The sequence below is a fragment of the Alligator mississippiensis genome, chromosome 1, assembly GCF_030867095.1.
Source record: "Alligator mississippiensis isolate rAllMis1 chromosome 1, rAllMis1, whole genome shotgun sequence".
Taxonomy (NCBI): domain Eukaryota; kingdom Metazoa; phylum Chordata; order Crocodylia; family Alligatoridae; genus Alligator; species Alligator mississippiensis.
The window spans coordinates 225859739-225877925 of NC_081824.1; the positions used below are offsets into that span (position 1 = coordinate 225859739).

General features: G+C 43.5%; 2 long non-coding RNA genes across 2 annotated transcripts in view; both read right to left on the minus strand.

Moving 5' to 3' along the window:
- LOC109286488 (uncharacterized) overlaps positions 1 to 18187 on the minus strand; it is a 200863-nt gene that overhangs the window by 71316 nt on the left and 111360 nt on the right. The gene's annotated exons all lie outside the window — the stretch shown is intronic.
- On the minus strand, positions 391 to 17334 carry LOC109286487 (uncharacterized). The gene is made up of 2 exons (XR_002094545.2): positions 17076 to 17334; positions 391 to 653 (listed from the first exon to the last, which is right to left on the minus strand). It is a non-coding gene; the product is annotated as an uncharacterized LOC109286487 (long non-coding RNA).

The following is an 18187-nucleotide window of genomic DNA, read 5'->3' on the forward strand; positions in this document are numbered from 1 at the left end:
CTCATTCCGTAACTCTAGACATTGCAATGTAAACTTTGGCTACTGTGCATGTTTCGATTTGAAAACACCTCCGTGATCTGAGATTTTAATTTGAGCAAATTTGAGAATGGTAGCAATAGGATTCAGCTGCATCCTTAAGAATCAATTGAAAATTTAGCCTAACATTGGAACTGAAATAACCTTCCTTATTCTTTTTTGTTGTTGTTGTTTGTTTTAGTAGAGGTACTGAGCAGGTCTGCAATATTGTAATTAAATCGTCATTTGTTACTTATCTTCTTTAGAAGTCCTACATAATTAGCACAGCTCAGTTTTAACACAATGTCCTTACCTACAGCAGAGTCTTTCTTTAAAAAACCCCTGAGAAATAAGAGGCATGCACAGCCTGTCTGCTATAGTCTTCAGAGAGTGTATTGCCAGCCTCTACAGGTTATACATCATTAGTTCACATATTGTCCAGGAGAGCCCAAAGCTTGTGCAGGTGTGTTGGCAAAACATGCACTGCTTCCGTCCTCAGCCCCCTCCACTGCACTTCCAGCAAGCTGATACTTGAAATGCGATGTGTCAAAATTGCAGAGTTCTTCTAAATGTGTTAGTTCAGTGCTCACCCAGCAGACATGACTATAAGATGGTGCACAAAGCCTGGAAGGGAATCACTGGAAAAAAACAAAACTTTTGAGTCAAGAGCTTAGTATGTTTTTCCATGATTATATATATATAAAAGTGTGGGTTATTTTTTCTTTTAAAAATCTCTCATGCACATTGTCAGAAATTAAATTTTTGTGAGTAGAGACAGCTTTTTTTTTTTTAATTTTTTTCCCTGCCCTTGAACTTTAAGAATGACTATAGGGAATATACTCCAGCCTGTTCTCAATGACCCATTCATATGGTGGCTTTATTTAATTTTTTTTCCCCAAAAGGGAGCCATTCTAAGTGGATCTCTGCAGCTGAATTCAGCCAGTGCTATTTGTGCATCGTGCTCATATAATCAATAAAATGGATGGCATCTGTAAATCATTATGCATACAGCTTTTAAACAGCATCCAAAATGGAAAGCAAAGCTGGCAAGGCAGTCTTTGCATATTCAGCACTTGTTAAAGGGAATGAAATACAGTACTGGGCTTTATTATTGTATCCTCAAACCCATACATTTAACAGCAATTTTCTTCCTATGTTTTGTAGGAAACTAGCCACATATCACATGATCTCAAGGCTAAACATCTTTCTTTTCCCAATTGTGCTACAAAAATCACTGTGTCTGAGAATTTTATATGTTAAACCATGGAAGCTTTAATTTGATTTTACAAATATAATTATCCCTTTAGTGGGGTTGCTTACAGGGCCTTCTGGATATAAAGCAGTAGAGAGACCAGAACCTATTCCACTTATTAGATGCCTTCCCACAACTCTTTTCAACCTTGAGTCACTGAGAAAATGTTAACATGTCTATTTTTGTATCACACCGTCTTCTGATCCTTAAGCCACAAAAGATGACACTGAGGAGGACCTGAATGCCTTTCCATTAATATTTTTTTCAATGATTAGTGTATACTGAAATAGAATTGCACTTAGGCAGCTAATAGGTTTAAGAGAATCTGACACCTTGAGTCTCTACCAATTAAGTTAGGTACCTAATTTCATCAGTTAGTGTGTAGTTGCAAGCCCATAAGTTTAATACAGAGGCTATAGTTTTAGTCTCCAGAAATGTTGCAAACAAGGTAATCATTACAAGTGGTTGCCTGGGCATGGATTTGTATATTTCTGTAGTCTGAGATGAGTTTTCCCAGCCAGAGGGAGTGCAGGACCCATACTAATGCTGTAAGACTCTGAGCCCCCATCCCCATCGAGTAACTGGACCTCAAGTCTTCCAACTAAGAACCTGATATGTCTATTCAACCAGCCAAGTCCTAATTAGTTAGTGGCACCCATGAAGCCATGGGTTGGTTAGTCTCTGAGGATATATGGGATGTATATCTGCCTCTCCCTCCCTTCTTGAACATGAGGCTTACACTTGTGGGATTTCTAGCTGCATTTTTAACTTGCCAAATGAGTATGGCATGGATCTGAGCACTTATACGCAGACATGAAGGTACACAATAATCTGGTTGCTTAATGCAAAAAAAAAACGAGCACATGTTCTGCAGGTGAAAATTGTACCTGAACAGCTTGGACTCATACTAGATAGCTTCAGTGCACATAACAGATAATTACTCTCATCCAACACTTTTCAGGCCTTCTGGCTCTGTTTCTCTCATATGCAATTTGTTAATATTTCTATGATCTCACTCCTTCCCCTCATCTCCCAAATATTTTTCTCTTTCTGCATCTCTTGAAGTTGGCCATAAATCTGCTTTGTCAGCTCCCTGGGCTAGGTTTAAAGGTATTTCGATGCCTAACTTCCATTGATATCATTGGGAATTAGGCAGCTAAATACCACTTACAATCTGGCCTCAAGTGTTGATGCAACCCTGACTACAGTGGGGACCCAGGTCCTTGATGAATGCCCCTGTGTACTAACAACCATTTATATCCACCTTTCTCTTTATAAAAAGTAACCACCAGAGGCACTAGGGGATGCTATGGTTCTACAGACGGGACAATACATGACACCCCCTGCTGGGATCAATATCTGATGACTTGCTTACTTTGGGAGTTCTCTGCCCAGTGGTGTATGCCTATACCACCTGGGGAGGCACAAAGTGATCACCCAGGAATTGTGATCTCTCCAAGCTATCCATCATATCCTCAGATTACAACACTTACAGGTCAATGATTATCTCTCCATTGGAGCTACAAGGTCTCATGATGAGTTGCCTGATACCAAATCAGTTATCCGCTAAGCATGATGCTACTAGTGTATGAAGGACCAGTGTCCAAACACTAGGGAGTGATCATGTGTGAGGACTTGAAGGATGATTCTCAGATTAGTTCCCAATCATGGAAATGACACAGCATCATGTGTGACTATTTTATATTCTCTATGACATTGTTCAAATTCCATTTCCAACTTTTATAACTGCTTCCCATAGAGGTTGCTTGTATGATAATTCTAGCGGTGATTTATGTTAGTATGAAATTTTGATATATTTTATGTATATTTGATATATTTCTAAAAAAATAAAATAAAATGTTTCCCATAGCCACAGTACATCAGCAGCATATACCTGAGCATTAAAATCGAACCTGTTCTGCCCATTTCTGCTTGTTACAAAGTGTTTGCTTAGTGATTAACTTGTCCACCAACATGCACAGCCGCAAATCTCTCTTTGCTCTCAGTACTTTAACTCAATTAACTCTGTTGACTTAGACTCATTTTGAGTGGTGACTGGATTTAGATAAGGATGCCACTGTAGTACAAACCAAAGCATCAATTGTGTGACTTCTGACCTATCAGCATCTTGATTTGAAGAAAATGCTTGTGTGGATGGTAATAGAGCCAATGTGATGATTACGGTAAGGAGTTTTTGTAGGCGATATCTTTTATTGGACCAACTGCATGGCTGGGATAAATATAGAGAAGCTTTTCAGTATCATGGTGCCATTCTTTGGGTCTCTGGAGGTCAGTTGATGCAATAACTACAAAGTGAAAATGCTGAGGATGACTGTAAAGTGCAAGTAGCCTGGCCTGATTTTAGCGGTGAGGCATGTGAAAGTCATTGTTGCTCCAGTGCTGCTCTAGACATCATGCATCTGACGCAAAACTCATTGAAGCATGTCAAAAGACTTCCATAGATTTCAATATAGCTTTGATCAGACCCCATGTAAATAATTCTCGCTTTGTCCAACAAGACCAACTGTGTCTCATTCACCTGCCCTTGTCACTTGGTTATAGAGACATCTCAGGAAAATGTAGAGTCCTATGAAATGAAAGAAAGCTGCAGCTAATAGGCATTTCCTCTACTCAATATTCATTATGAACAATAATGAATGAAGAGGAAGTCCACCCGTTTGAAAGGATACTTGACTAGATTTGAAATTCCAGTTATGCAGTAAGTAGCAATACCCATCAGTGGGGGCACACAGGTGAACAGCACTCATATTGGTAGGAGGAATCCAGGCAGATACTGATATTATATTCAAAGTCTCAGCTGATAAAAACCTTGAAGCTGCATTGCTATACATTATGTTTAAAAGGTCCATTGTCTTGCACTGCCACTAAGTTAGATCTATCCCAGGCTATTTTCTTCCATTTAAGTCTTGATGCATTCTCTTCCTCTCAGAGTGCTCTTCCTGGGGCTGATTGCCCTGATGTAATGTGGCTATAGCCATACAACTCCACTCCAAGAGTGGCATAGATTGACTGGGGAGGTGCTGTTCCATTACCTGAATGAAGAAGCCTTCAGGGTTGTAGTTCCTACAGAGCTTGCAGTGGACTTAAGGATGCTTTCACCACTCCCAAAACACTTAGAAAGACAAATAGCCTGGTAGTCCAAAAGTGCAATGGGTCCAGGTGGTAGTTGGGGTGCAACTTATACCCCTCTGCATCAGGAAGAGATAATATTGTCCCATATTATCCCATCATTCGTTAATGCAAACTCAACCCTCCGCAATGAATTCCTATTTCTCCTGTTTGTAAAACTATGGTTTCAATCCTCACTGTTCACATGAAAATAGAGGGAATGTAACATGAGTCAAATGCTTCCCACACAAAGGAATGCCTTTGGGTCACAGTGTATTGTTAGACCAGCAAAGACACAGCCAGTAGAGTGGAGCTTCCAACTATTGCTGAAGCTGTTCAGCTATCGAGCACAGAGCAAGGTGGAGATCTTGACTCATTCTGGCCTTCTGCCTTCTGCCATGTGACGATGGAATGTTTCAGTGTGACAATGTGTCTTCCCCTCAACTTTGCTGGAGAGGAAACTATCTAATCTTCCTCTTTACTCTGTTTCTCTGCCTCTCAGTGGAACTTCTTCCTCAAAATCTTCCCTGCCTCCATCCTCTATACTTTCCTGACCTAAGGAAAGTATACAAACATTACCACACTCCTTAGCAGTACTAGAACTGCTGACAGGCATCCCAGGGTGACATGCTTCAGTGCACTGTAGGCTCCATTCCACTGAGCCTGCATTGCTCTGAATAGCATTAACTAACCATTTACATGGACTTGAGCCTTTATGGGAGGAGGTGAATATGCTGCTTAGAAGAGATTTTTTCCTGGCTTCTCCTTACCCCCCTCCCTGGCTATACCCCAATGAGCCATGAGGTTTTATGGAGAGAACACCTGAAGCAGTACAGAAGCAGGATACTGAGCATACATGCATCCTACCAAAAGCAATGGGAGATAATGATGCCCAGTATCTTGAAAAACCCAACTGCTGTTTGTACTGTTGTACTGTACTGTACATTGTACTGTTTATTTCTTTGGACTGCAGTAAAACTTAAGAGTCTTAGACCTGGACCAGGATGCCTTCTGCTAGGCATTATACAAACATGAACCAAGAAGACCCTGCCCTGAATTGCTTTCAATCTACAGCTCCCTTTGCTTTACCCAGAGCCCTCTTGCAATTCAGGGTTTTTCTATATGGGAGAGGTAGTGTGGAAGAAGTTAAGATGAGAATGTCCAGGTGCTTCTCACTAACTCCCCATGTGAACCTGCGTAATGCTTCAAAAACATGCTCATGTGGTGCAAAGGAACACACTTCGGTGTTCTTCAGTACTTTATTAAGGATTTGGACAATGGAAATATATTAAGGCAACACTACATAGAGGTGCTCCTGGTTGAGTAGCGGGTACCCACATGAGGATTTAATGCAGAATAGTCAGCATGCTATGAATTCTTATGCTTCTTCATTCCATAGTAGCTTCTAGTGTACGCAAACCCTCCATTTGTGGTCTTGCTTTTCTCACAGCCTTCTTGCCAGAGAGGTTGGATGAGGCATCTCAAAGATGCTGCCTTTGGCCATTGTTCCTTGGGATATTAAAAGAATAGCTAATGAAGTATGTAAGTTAGGTTGATTTTCAGAAGTGACCAATGGGATTAGGACCACAAGCCCAGTTGACTGTTTGGTTCTCCTAAAAACTAGGCTCTCTTGAAAACCTCTCCTGGTATTCTGGTGTTGAGAGCAATTAGATGATGTAAGTTCTATGCCTCCATAAGAGACCCATGTCCCTAGTATGTACGCAGGCACAGGCTTATTTGATTTCTGGTATTTGGCATATGTTAATCATCCGATCAGGAGTGATACAAGAAGTCATCGGCCCAGTGTTTTATACATCCTGTGTGATAGCCAGGTCTTTGGGTAGAAGCACAGGTGAGGATTCTTAAAAAAAATGAAGCAGTTGAGCCCCTCAGCAGCTTAGCAAAATCTGGTGTGCCCCATCTGCTTTAATACTATGACCCCATTTGGTGCCCCTGTAAAATAAGTGGAGTTTCAGGACTCCAGCCCATCTCTCAGCACTGAGAATGATACAGCTATCACTAGGGATAGATTTAGGAGAGGGCTGTCCAGCTGCTGGGCAGCCTTTGGCCACATACCAAGTGGGCTGCAGATCTGGAGGCTGACAACCACAAGGGCAGCCCAGCCAGCCCACTGCCTCCTGATGCACAGGCAGCCCAACCAGCCCGGTTCCCCACCCTGCCACGTGTGCATCCCAGCCAGCTCAGCTCACCCCTCCCCTGCATGCAGCCTCCCCTCTGCCTCCCTTCATGGATAGGCACATGGCATGGGCTGCTCAGCCCACTACTGCTGAGTGAGCAGGAGCAGCCCAGCCCTCTCCCCTGCTGCATACACAGCAGAGGCACCCAGCCCCTCCCACTGCTCTGCCCTGCCCCCCGGAGCTGGGGCAGGGAGCCCAGAGACTTTGGCCACTGCCACAGCAGTAGTGATATAGAGAGTGGCAACTGGGCTGGAGCCTCTGGGCCTCTTGTTAAGTCCCTCTCGTGGGCTGCATGTGGCCTGCAGGCTGCCACTTGGACAGCTCTGCTTTAGGGCATGCCTGCACAGCCTCAGGACCAAGCAAAGGAGTGGTATAGCAAGAAATACTGTACACTGCCTCCCAAAGTGGGAGTAACGGAGGTACCTTAGTGCTCTCCTGAGAGAGAAAGAGAAAGGGAGAGCACACTGACTGCCGCAATGTTCTGTACTACAGCAACTACACTTTAGGATGGGGGTTGGTACCCCCGGGGGTACTTGAGTAGGGGGTATGCACGGGTGGGTGGGGCCGGAGTGCTGCCACACACCATCCTGTGCTGCCATGCAGGCGCTGCCTGTCCAGCTGGATGCGGGGGAGCGGAGGAAGCTTGCGCACGATGGCTATTGCTGCTCCACATCTGGCTGCACTCCCCCACACCCTGCCCCCCCGCTCTATATCCAGGCATCAGTGGTACACTGCTCCGCATCTGGCCGCCAGGGATACACTGATCCAGAAAGGTTGAAAACCCCTGCTTTAGGATATAATATGTGTGGAGCAAGTCTGAAAGACCTCAGTGTGGAACTCCTGGTATGACGCTGAGGTGGTGTAGCCATACTCTTAGTTCTCTTCAGGACAACCACTGTTATCACACTGACACTCAAAGAGATGCTATCAATGGTTTTCTGTCAAACTGAGAGGACATCTCACCTGAGATCCTGCCAGGGTCTGTCCTAAGTCTGGTACAGTTTAGTAGTATTTTCATTAGGGACTTGGACGATGAACTAGAAAGTCACTTTGAAAAGTTGAGCCACCCTAGGCTAGGTAGAGCTGGAACCACTTTGTAGGACAGGACGGGAGTTTGAAATTATCTTGACAGTTCACAGAAATGAACTGAAATCAATGAGAGGAAATGAGAATGGCCAGTACAAAATGATTTGGGTAATCAAATGCAAAAAAAAAAGCAGGGGGGGGGTAAGACCTGGCTAGGCAGCAGCATCACAGAAAACACTTGGGGCATTAGGGGAAATGACAAACTGAATAGGAGTCAACAATGAGATTTTTTTTAAAAAAGGGAGGGAGGGAGGATTGTCATTTTGGGAAATATTGGAAAGATTGCCAGATGTTCTTCTGCTCTGTTTGGCACTGGGGAGGCCCCAGCTAGGGCATTGTGTCCTATTTTGAACACAACAGTTTAAGAAAGAGGTAAACAAACTGGAGTTCAAAGGGGAGCAGCAAGAATGGTAAGAGGTTCAGAAAACATGACCTATGAGGAAAGGCTGAAAGGATTGGATTTGCTTAGCCCAGAAAAGAGAACGCTGAGGAGAAGCTTAAGTGTCTCCCATTATGTAAAAGTTCTTACAAAGACACTGGTGATCAATTGTTCTCCGTAGCCACTGAGAACAGGATAAGAAGTGACTTAATTTGCAGCAAGGGAGATTTAGGATAGAGTTTAGGGAATTGTTTCCAAGTACAAGGACAGCTAAGCACTAGTAAAGACTCCCTTAGGGAGCTATAAAATCCCTGTCCCTGGAGGTTTTTGAAGACAGGTGAGACAACTGTACATGAGAGCTGGCCTGTGTATATCTGTGTATATCAGAGCATGGTGATAGACTAGATAATCTCTTGAGGTCTCTGGCACCCCACATTTCTATGATCAGCCTGTTTTTCTGGGGTTTTATTACACTGAACCTCCAGAGACCACCAGCAGTGATGGCAACAGAAGATCTTTTTGACCCAGGTTTGGTTAATAGAGCTGGTTGAAAAACAGGGCTAGTTTCCAATGAAAAATATGAATGAAGACAAAAATATATATTTACTGAAAGTTTCAGCAGAATTCTCTCCTCCCTACTTTTCTCAAAAAAATGAAAACAAAAAATGTTTGTTTTTTTGAGGAACACTAAAACGTTTTGAGAGAAGCCCACACTAAGTTTCATAGTTGTTAGGGGCTGGAAGGGACCTTACAGATCATTGGGTCCAGTCCCCCTGCACTTGGGCAGGAAAGACTGCTGGGATCAGATGACCCCCAGCAAGATGGGCATCAAAAAGCTTTTTAAAGTTCGTCAGAGTACGTGACTGTACCACCTCTGGGGGGAGCCTGTTCCAAACCCTCAGTACTCAATTTATAAAGAAGTTTTTCCTTGTGTCTAGCCTGAAGCAATCCTCAATCAACTTGTGCCCATTATTTCTTGTCCTCCACTGGGGAGCCTTGGTGAACAGATGCTCCCTCAGGCCCTGATGTGTGCCCCAGACGTACTTATTACAGCTTTGTGAAATGGTTGTGTTTCGATTCAGTTTTGGATTTGGCTGTTTCAGAGGACAGTGATTCATTTTGGTGTTTCAGATCACTGTCCTGTTTCGTTTTGGCCAAATCTGTTTCAGAGATTCAGCTCTGCCAAATCACCTCCAAATCTGTTTTGAAGCCCAGCCAGGCAGGGGTTGGAGCCAGGGGCTGCAGGGCCCCAGCAGGGAGCAGGATGGGGCCATGGGTGGCTCATCCAGAAGAGGGAGAGGGTCACTGCCCTCCGTGCAGGTGAGGAAACCCCCATGCAGATCTCTGATCCCTACGGAGCCAGGTTGTGTGGCAGGGACCAACAGTGCCCTGCCACAAGACATGGCTCCTCAGGGAGCAGAGATGTGCACCAGGATCTCCTCCCCACCACTGGCCGCCCCATGCAACCCCAGATCTCTCCTCCCTGCAGAGCCAGATTGCGTGGCAGGGACCAGCACCACCCTGCCACAGGAAGCAGAGATCCACGTCAGGGTCTCCTCAACGCAACTGTCCACCCCATACAGCCCCATGTCTCTGGGGCAGCAAGGGGTGGGCAGCAGAGGTGAGGAGACCCCCAGTGAAGATCTCTGCTCCCTGCGGAGCCAAATCACATGGCAAGGCAGCAGCATACAGCTGTTTCTCTGCAAGCCTAGCTCTGAAATTCAAACATTTTCCAAAATATCTCTGAAACATTTCCAAAATGTTTCAGATGCCTCATTTCATTTTGGAGATGTTTCTGAGCCTTCTGCTTAGATTCGGATTCAGTTTTTCAGGTGCTGAAACAGCCCAAAACACCTCCAAAATGAAACAGTTGCTGAAATTTCATACAGCCCTAATACTTATAGGCTGCCACCAAATCCCCTCTGAGTTTTGTCATCTCCAGGCTGAACAGTCCCAAGTCTTTCAACCTCTCCTTGTATGACCTGGTATCTAGGCCTCTAATCATGCATATGGCCCTCCTTTGGTCTTTCTCAAGCTTCTCCACATCCTTCCTGATATCTGCTAGTTGGCTAGCTAGTTTGCTTTTAATACCCGAATCCAAATAATTGATGAACATGTTGAAAAGCATTGGTCTGAGTCCTGAACTCTGAGGAATGCTGCTGGTCACCCTCTATCATGATGACTTGGTTCCATCAATGAACCAATACTCTCTGAGTCCTACCACAGAGACACTTACCTAGCCACCAGACCATAAAGTAATCAAGGCCACGTTTTCCCAATTTTTTCATGAGACTTCATGGGATTTGTATCATGTTGAAAACCCAGCTTTTAACTGGGGACAGTTTTGATGCAACATTTTCAGCCAGCTCTGTAGATGAACTTACCAAAAGAATCACAGAGCCTGTGAAACAGTCACTTATAATCACGGTAATGACATTTTCATGTACCACAGGAAGCAGGATAGACTTATTGATGTCATTTATGTAGCAAGGAGTTGATTTTAAAAGGAGGCTGAAGCGGTTTCACCAGCAAAAATGCAATCCAAGATCTGGCCTCCAAAAGGACTTTGCATAATAAGGTGTAGACCCACATAGCAAATGACCAATTCCCAAATGTCACTGAGAGGGAACCAGTTCATGGTTGTCACAAGTCAGAGGCATGCATACATACAGTGTCCTACTATTCCATGTAGAAGTCACTTTTTAGATGCTGAAGTGCTGTGGTTCCAACACCAGAGGATGGGAGTGACTATCCAACACAGCTTGCCTCATAGTGAGTGAGGGGGCTGAGGGGAATACTGCATCCATGCTTTCAAGGACCCAGGAAGTGGGTGACCTGTGGCTAGGAGCATTTTCACTTTTCTGCTTTCTCATCTCTCCTAAACATGAGTTTGATAAAGTTCAGTGGCCTGTGCTTCCTTAACTTGGGGTGCCTGGTAAGTAGGAGGGAGGTGTTTGGACCCACATATTAGGATAACTGGGGACTGGAGGGGAAAATGATGAGGTGCCAGAGTCTAGTAGGAAGTGACAACACAGCTAGTTATTAAAGGATAGCTTATATTGAACAAACAGTGCAAGGGAGCTCATTGATAAAAAGTGCCAAGAAAAGGGAATAAGTAGGAGCAGTACTTCTGGTTTCATATCAGAGTGGCCAGTTACAGCAGGACGGGGGAACCAGGGAGTGAGGAGTGATGCAGTATGGGATACCTGGAAGACTGACCAGACCCAGGTCACAGAATGCTTGGGGTCCATATATAACACTGACCCAGTCAATAGTGAACCAGTTTGAAAGAGTACTTGATTTTCCAGATGCACTTTTGAATTGTTCCAGACAGATTTAAATCTGTTTAACAGGCTTGTAGATCTCTCTGCATCAGTTTCAGACTAAATTTAAACTTGTCGAAGTGTTATATATGTCCATATCTTAAAAATCATAAGGAATGATTGCATTTGCAGTAAGGAACAGAAAGCCTTCATCTTAAAGCCTTAGCTCCCACAACATCCACACTTGAATATGTTCAGCTAAGGTAACAGAGTAGTGAGATGAACATTACAGGATTTGTATGGGCAAACATGCAGTTCTGCAGATGCTACACGTGTGCACGCCTTGTGGATGCCCCCCTGTGATGCCTACCTATATATACATTGAGATCCTTCAGAGGTCTGCCTAGAAAAGCTCTTGGAAATTTCCAGACTGCTATGGCACAATTCACAGTTCAAGCTAGTCACTTCCGTCCCTCAGTCGGGAACACAAAAACCAACACTATCCATGCCAAAGGTCAGCTTCGGGAGTTACATCTGACCAAATGTATAAGCTATAGGGTTAAAATTAAATAGAAGAAAATGAAATATCTGCGGTCAGGGGTCTGGGCCTTGCTCTATCAGTGTAGAGATGCCTGCAAGTCAGTAACCAGGCACTCGCATGAAGGAATCCTTCGTGGCACAGAATTGCCATAATGTTTCCTTCCTGTGCCAGTTACAGGGATGCATATAAGAGAAAAGGAGGAAGAAAAGAACCAGAAGGGTCTTAAACCAATAAACAGTACCAAATGGACATCATGATGACCCCAACCACGGGATTGGGAACAAGAGTGCTAAGAGTTTAATTCCCTCTCTGTGCAGTTCTAAAGCACCCCAGGTTCTGCATCCACAAGTCCATGCAACAGCTCTGTATGTGGAGAAGGTATGTGGGACTGTGAATTAAAATTCCTCGGATTCAGGATTTTTTCCCCCTTCAAACCCCAAGGAATCTGCAGTAACACACTGCATTTGGCACTGGGAGCAGTGGGTGAGCTACATTCATTATCATGTTTCATTAACTTTAACTCTTGAGAACAAATAGGCCCAAACCACTCTGGAACCCAGGGTAAAATAGCACAGCATGGTGATTACACACTGCCTCTTAATACAAAGTGAATAGTGTTGTTTATACTCCATTACCCAGTTCCAAATTACAAGCCTTATCTCACAGGAAGCCTGTGATGGCTCTATAGTTTCAGTAACCTCATGGTGAAAGGATCAGTTTTCAAATATAGTGTTTTTCAGAAACACTATCTTAAAAATATAGAGCTGTTCAAATCCTCTGCTTCCTTTAATGCTATTTTCAGGTTGTTTTTTCAAATTAAACATTAGGCTTAGCAGCATACATGAAATGTTAGATTAAAGGACGGACTCACTCCACAAGGCTTGGGTTTTCCATGTATATCTAGAAATAGCATTTGCCTGGGTGGGCCAGGTAAAGCCTAACAAGGTTATTGTTGTTGCCTTCCCTCAGTTTTCTGGGTGGTGAAGTGTAGATATACACACACAAAAACGTAACGAGAGAGACAGAAGTCTTGGACTAACCTGTTTCAGAAAAATATGATCTGAAACCCTGGCCCAGATCTTTAGCAGAGGCAAATCACCATTGCTCCAATGGCCTTTCTAGAACCATGCCAGTTAGTGCCAGGCTCTGCCTCTCTATAGGTGCATCTACACGTTCATTAATGCATGTTTGCTACAGTGCATTTAGTACCTCTAACAGGAAGTACTAACTAAATGCACATTAGGCTGCCCTAATGCACAGTAGCAAAAGCACATACTTTTATAGTGATGTTTAATGCACAGTAGCCTAATTTTACTGCACATTAGCATATTAGCATGTTTTTTTCATGATGCTCTAATGCACAGTAAAATAGGCTACTGTGCATTAAGGTGCATGTGTAGACCTACCCACAGTGTAGGAGGGAAATGGTAAGTGTAGGAAGGGGGGAACAATTATAAGTGTCCGGCAATAATTGCAAAAAAAGGTATAGGGTTTAGTAATTATGAAGCTTTTTTAAAGATGTAATGATGGATTTCCAAGAACTCTTTAATAATAAGAGAGAAGCCATTGGTTTTGATAAGACAACAGATACAGATGCACAGAGAAACAATAGTCTTGTTTTGAAGATACATGCCTGAAAGGCAAAAGATCAGGGTTTTATTTGCAGCTCTGCCACACCGCTCCTGCCACAACTTTCCTGCACACCTTGAGCCCAGTTAGCCAGACCTAATTTTTTAAGCATTTATGTCCTTTTGCATGGGTATGAATTGCATGTTCAAAAGACCTGAGCTTTGTGGGCACAAGTTAAAGTTGCACCCATGCAAAGAAATGTTCTCACCCAAACCCCTGATTTCCACATACTGGAAGCTTTAGGCAAGATCATCACCTGCTGTTAATGGGTGTAGCTCTGCTGAAATCAATGGATCTGTGCCCATTTTGACTCTGATTCAGCAAGGTGTTTCAGCGCTTGTCTAAATTTACACACATGAGTAGTCCAATTGCAATTAATGGGTTTGCATCCAGTTCTCAACTTCATTGGCATCGTGCTGTACTGCACTAGCTGTCCAAGACGTCCAAATACTTTTGAGCATGGTCTTCTATAAATGTGAACCTCATTTTTGTGAGTGTGTGTGTCAGTGTGCCCAGCATCAATGTGGACATGAAAATGCCTCCTTATCTTACAGGGAAATGTTGTGAGCCTACAACACATCCATGGGCACGTCCAGAAGAGCATAGACGTGGTATGTGGCACCGCAGACCCATCTGCAGTGCCGCATTCTGCACATGCAGGCGTTCCCTATACTGTTAATTTGCAGTGCAGGGCAGGGGGTGGATTTGACACTGAGAGACCCTGGTGTCAAAAAAAACCTCCACACCTTAAAAAAGCAGGGCAGTATACATAGTGGGAGCATGTGCCACCAGAAACCAGAACCTGGCCAGCCAGAGCCACACTCTGGCTGCTGGTTAGGACCCATGCTACCAGATTGCTGTGGCTGCAGGCCACAATGGCCCTCAGAACCCCAGGTAAGGCTGCTGGGGCCAGCCCAGGTGCTGGCCCAAGCCTCCTCTACCTCACTTGGGGCAACGCATGAGTGTGCGTGCACAGACATTTCCCAGGGTCAAGCAGCAGCAGTACATATTGTGCGGCTGCTTTTTCTCCTGGGAGAAACACGCATTCCTGCTGTAGGGATGTGCCCCATGTCTGCTCGTGCTTTTACCATCATGCTTTGGAAGCCAGGATAAGACTGAACAGTATTATAATTGTATAGAAGCAATGTTTTTGAGCTTGGCCAACACAATAATGTGTCTGGGCATGTATTTTTCCTGCAAACTCTGTAGTGGTCCTGACCAGGTGGCAAAAGAGATACTAAGTTTTTTAAAGTGTTTGCACTTCTGCTCCATTCCTCCTTATTTTTTCCTTGTTAATTTAATGTCCTTTGAACAGTACATGCTATATTAGTGTCATCGTGCTTCCCAAGTCTTATTGCCTTCGGCCCATGTGAATTATGATATATTCCCATAACTAAACAGGCATATATTGCACTAAGACTGCTGCTCATGTGGCATGGTGGAGCAGCAATAACTGAAGCACAAGGTAACATTAAGAAATGTATGGGCCAACCATGCATGAAGTACGGCTTATGGATAAAGAAGATCCACAATGCTCTGCTGGAGAGTGCTCAGATAATTTGGTAACGGTGCAGTAAAACAACCTATTTATATTAGAGAAGGGTTTCAGTGAGGAGTCCCCTGTGGTTCAGTGGTAAAATCCTTGTCTACATGGGTTCAATTCCCAGACACTTATACAACTACAGCCATGGAGGCACCAAACATCTGGACTCAGTCTGGTCTTTGGATTCTGTCTCAGTGGCCCAAAGGGAGAATGAAAGGCCTGAGCAGCCTCCACTCCTCCAAAAATTCCTGCCCAGGCACATGCATCGAAGGTCTGGGTGGCCTTCATGCATACACCAGGATCGACAGTTGCCATTAAGGGGTTTCAATGCCAGTTTTGCAGTTAACTGGGTAACCTTGGGCATGCCACAACCCATCTGTGAAACAGGGATGGTTGTACCTACCTTCCTTTATAAAATCTTTTGAGGTCTGCAGGCAATGAGTATTTATTAATAGCTCAAGTAATAATAGTAATGTTGTTAGTATTATTAGTGGCAGGAGAATTAGACACGTATTATCTGTAGACCTGAAAGCATTAGCATCATCATTATTAATCATCACCATGATAATAATAATGGTGGATAAAGTTAGGTGTGGTGTTTCCCAATAGGTTCTATCTATAACAGCTGCTATATTTAACATTCCCAATTCACTTAATTATGCTTTCAGCAGTTACTCAGCAGCACAACGCAAGTCAGGCCTGTAAACTGGCAAGTGCAGTTTTCAGTCATTGTAGTGCTACCCACATCAAATGGCTGTTGATTATGATGCACAGTGCATTGTCATCTTACTAGAAATCAGTTGTAAAAGTTAGTAATGTTCTGGTGATATGATTGTTTCTGCTGGCATTGTTAAGTCACCATGTTGTAAATCTTTGCTAAAAGAAATCACAGCAAGTTATGTGAGGAAGTGCCGACTAATAGTTCTCAGCATAGCTGAAGACAAAAGGAAAACAACAGATGTCTATTCAAGCTTTGAAATATTGATTAATACATTGGAGTTCACAGTTGCAGGAGCAGTGCAATCACTGAACCACTGGATGTACTCACACATTTAGAACTGATCACTGGCATGTGTGTTTGCAAGCCCAAGATCTAATGGGCACTGTTATTCTGAGCATGACACTTGCCTCCCTGACCCACAATACAACAGATATCATAGTACTTACTTAACAAAATGGTCTTTATGAAAGGTTGCATCTTTAATCTTGCTGAGACTCGCTGGGCATGCCTACACATTCATTAATGTGCAGTGCCTACTGTGCATTAAATTTAGTACTTACAAAAGGAAATACTAAATAAATGCACAGTAGGCTGCCCTACTAGCCCCATTGCATGCTTTTTTGTGATGGTTAATGCGCAGTAGACTAATACTACTGTATATTAGCATAATAGCACGGTTTTTGCCGTGACACTGTAATGTGCAGTCAATCAGTCTGCTGCACATTAAGCATCTCATGTAGGCAAACCCACCATGACCTAATGACTAAGGAACCTACCTGGGCACTAGTAGAGATTAGGAACCTATTTACCACCTCTATGGAACCTTGGCTGAGTCATTTCATGTTTCTGTTCCCCTCAATCTTTGTATGTCTTGTCTAAGCAGGGAGTGAGCTGACAGGGGCCAGGTCTGTTTCTATTTATGGGTCTGTCCACTATGTAGCACAGTGGATCCCTGAGAGACCTCAAAGTGCCACTTCAAAAAGGACTAAGAGTATTTGATGGCAGATCTGGGGATAGACCTCAGATCTAACTCCCAAGCCAGTGTTTAATGCACAATAAGATGGGGCTCTTGAGACCCCTTCCCTCTACCTCCAGGCCTTCACTTAGCTATCTGATAACTCTTCGAAAATTCAAAAATATGAATTTTTGTCTATAAGCATACTGGGGACACTATTGATAGTTCCTCAAAATTCTGTAGAAACACCATAATTTCCAAGTGTAAAGCAGTCTAAGGAGTCAGCATTGCAAGTATTTAAGGGCATGTTTAACTCTGAGAATGAGAGCAGTCACACTGAACTCATTACCAGTCTTACTCTCACCAGCAAAGAGCAGATGTGGCAGGCAGGCTGTCTTGTAGAGAAGAAATCTTTAGCAAGCATGTTGAGAGGATGGTATTGCAGGCTGGCACTCTGTATTTCAGCTGCCAGGATGCTGTGCCTTGTCATTAATTCCTCAGCCTTTGAGTCTGTCCAAAAGTAGGTCCCTCCTGAAAGACGACCCTTTCACTCCAGTTCCCCTCATCCGGCTACACCTTCCATTTCTAGGGCTGGATTTCAAGCTGCTGTAAATTAGCTTCAGTGTGATTACTCATGTGCTTAAAGTTAGGAATGTGCATAAACATTTGCAGGATCAGCACTTTAGATTGTAAATTCAAGAGGCCCTATTTTTGCCCAGTATGGTACAAATAACTCCTTAGGACTCAGGTATCAGTAAGATGAACTCACAGTCTGACAAAATTTGAGGACAAATTTTCAACCTTCCTTGTTTTTTTCCCTTGGCAAGGGATGTTTTGGCTATACATTGTGTGTAAATCCATTCTTTGGAACTTAATATAAATCCGTTCTTTAAAGCAGATGTTCTTCTAGTGGGCCATACAGGGATCAGTTACCAGGCTGATGCTATTTAATAAGCTTGCCAATGGGCTGGAAGAAAACATAAAATCATTGCTTATAGAGTTTGCAGATAACATGAAGACTGGAACAGCTGTAAATAATGAAGAGGATGGGTTATGGATACAAGGAATCTGAATTATGTGGTAAGCTGGCTTTTTAATATCAGCCTTTTCATATGGCCAAATACAAGGCCATGCATCCAGGATTGGAAAATGTAGGCCCTACAGGAAGCATTGGAAGCTATGGCACTGCAGAGGGACATGCAAGCTATGGTGCATAATCAGCTAATCGTGAACTTTCAGTATAACATTGTGACCAGAAGGACTTACCCAGTCATTAGTTCCAAGAGGAGGGCATGAAGACCTAACTGGCACTGATATGAGTAGAACTAGACCAGTGTCCGGTTCTGATGGCCCCTATTCACAAAGAATATTGATGAACTGGAGAGGGTTCAAAGACGAGTCACAAGAATCATTAAAGAACTGGAAAACATATAGTAAGTGAACTTAATCTGTTTAGTTTAACAAAGTTAATTTGAT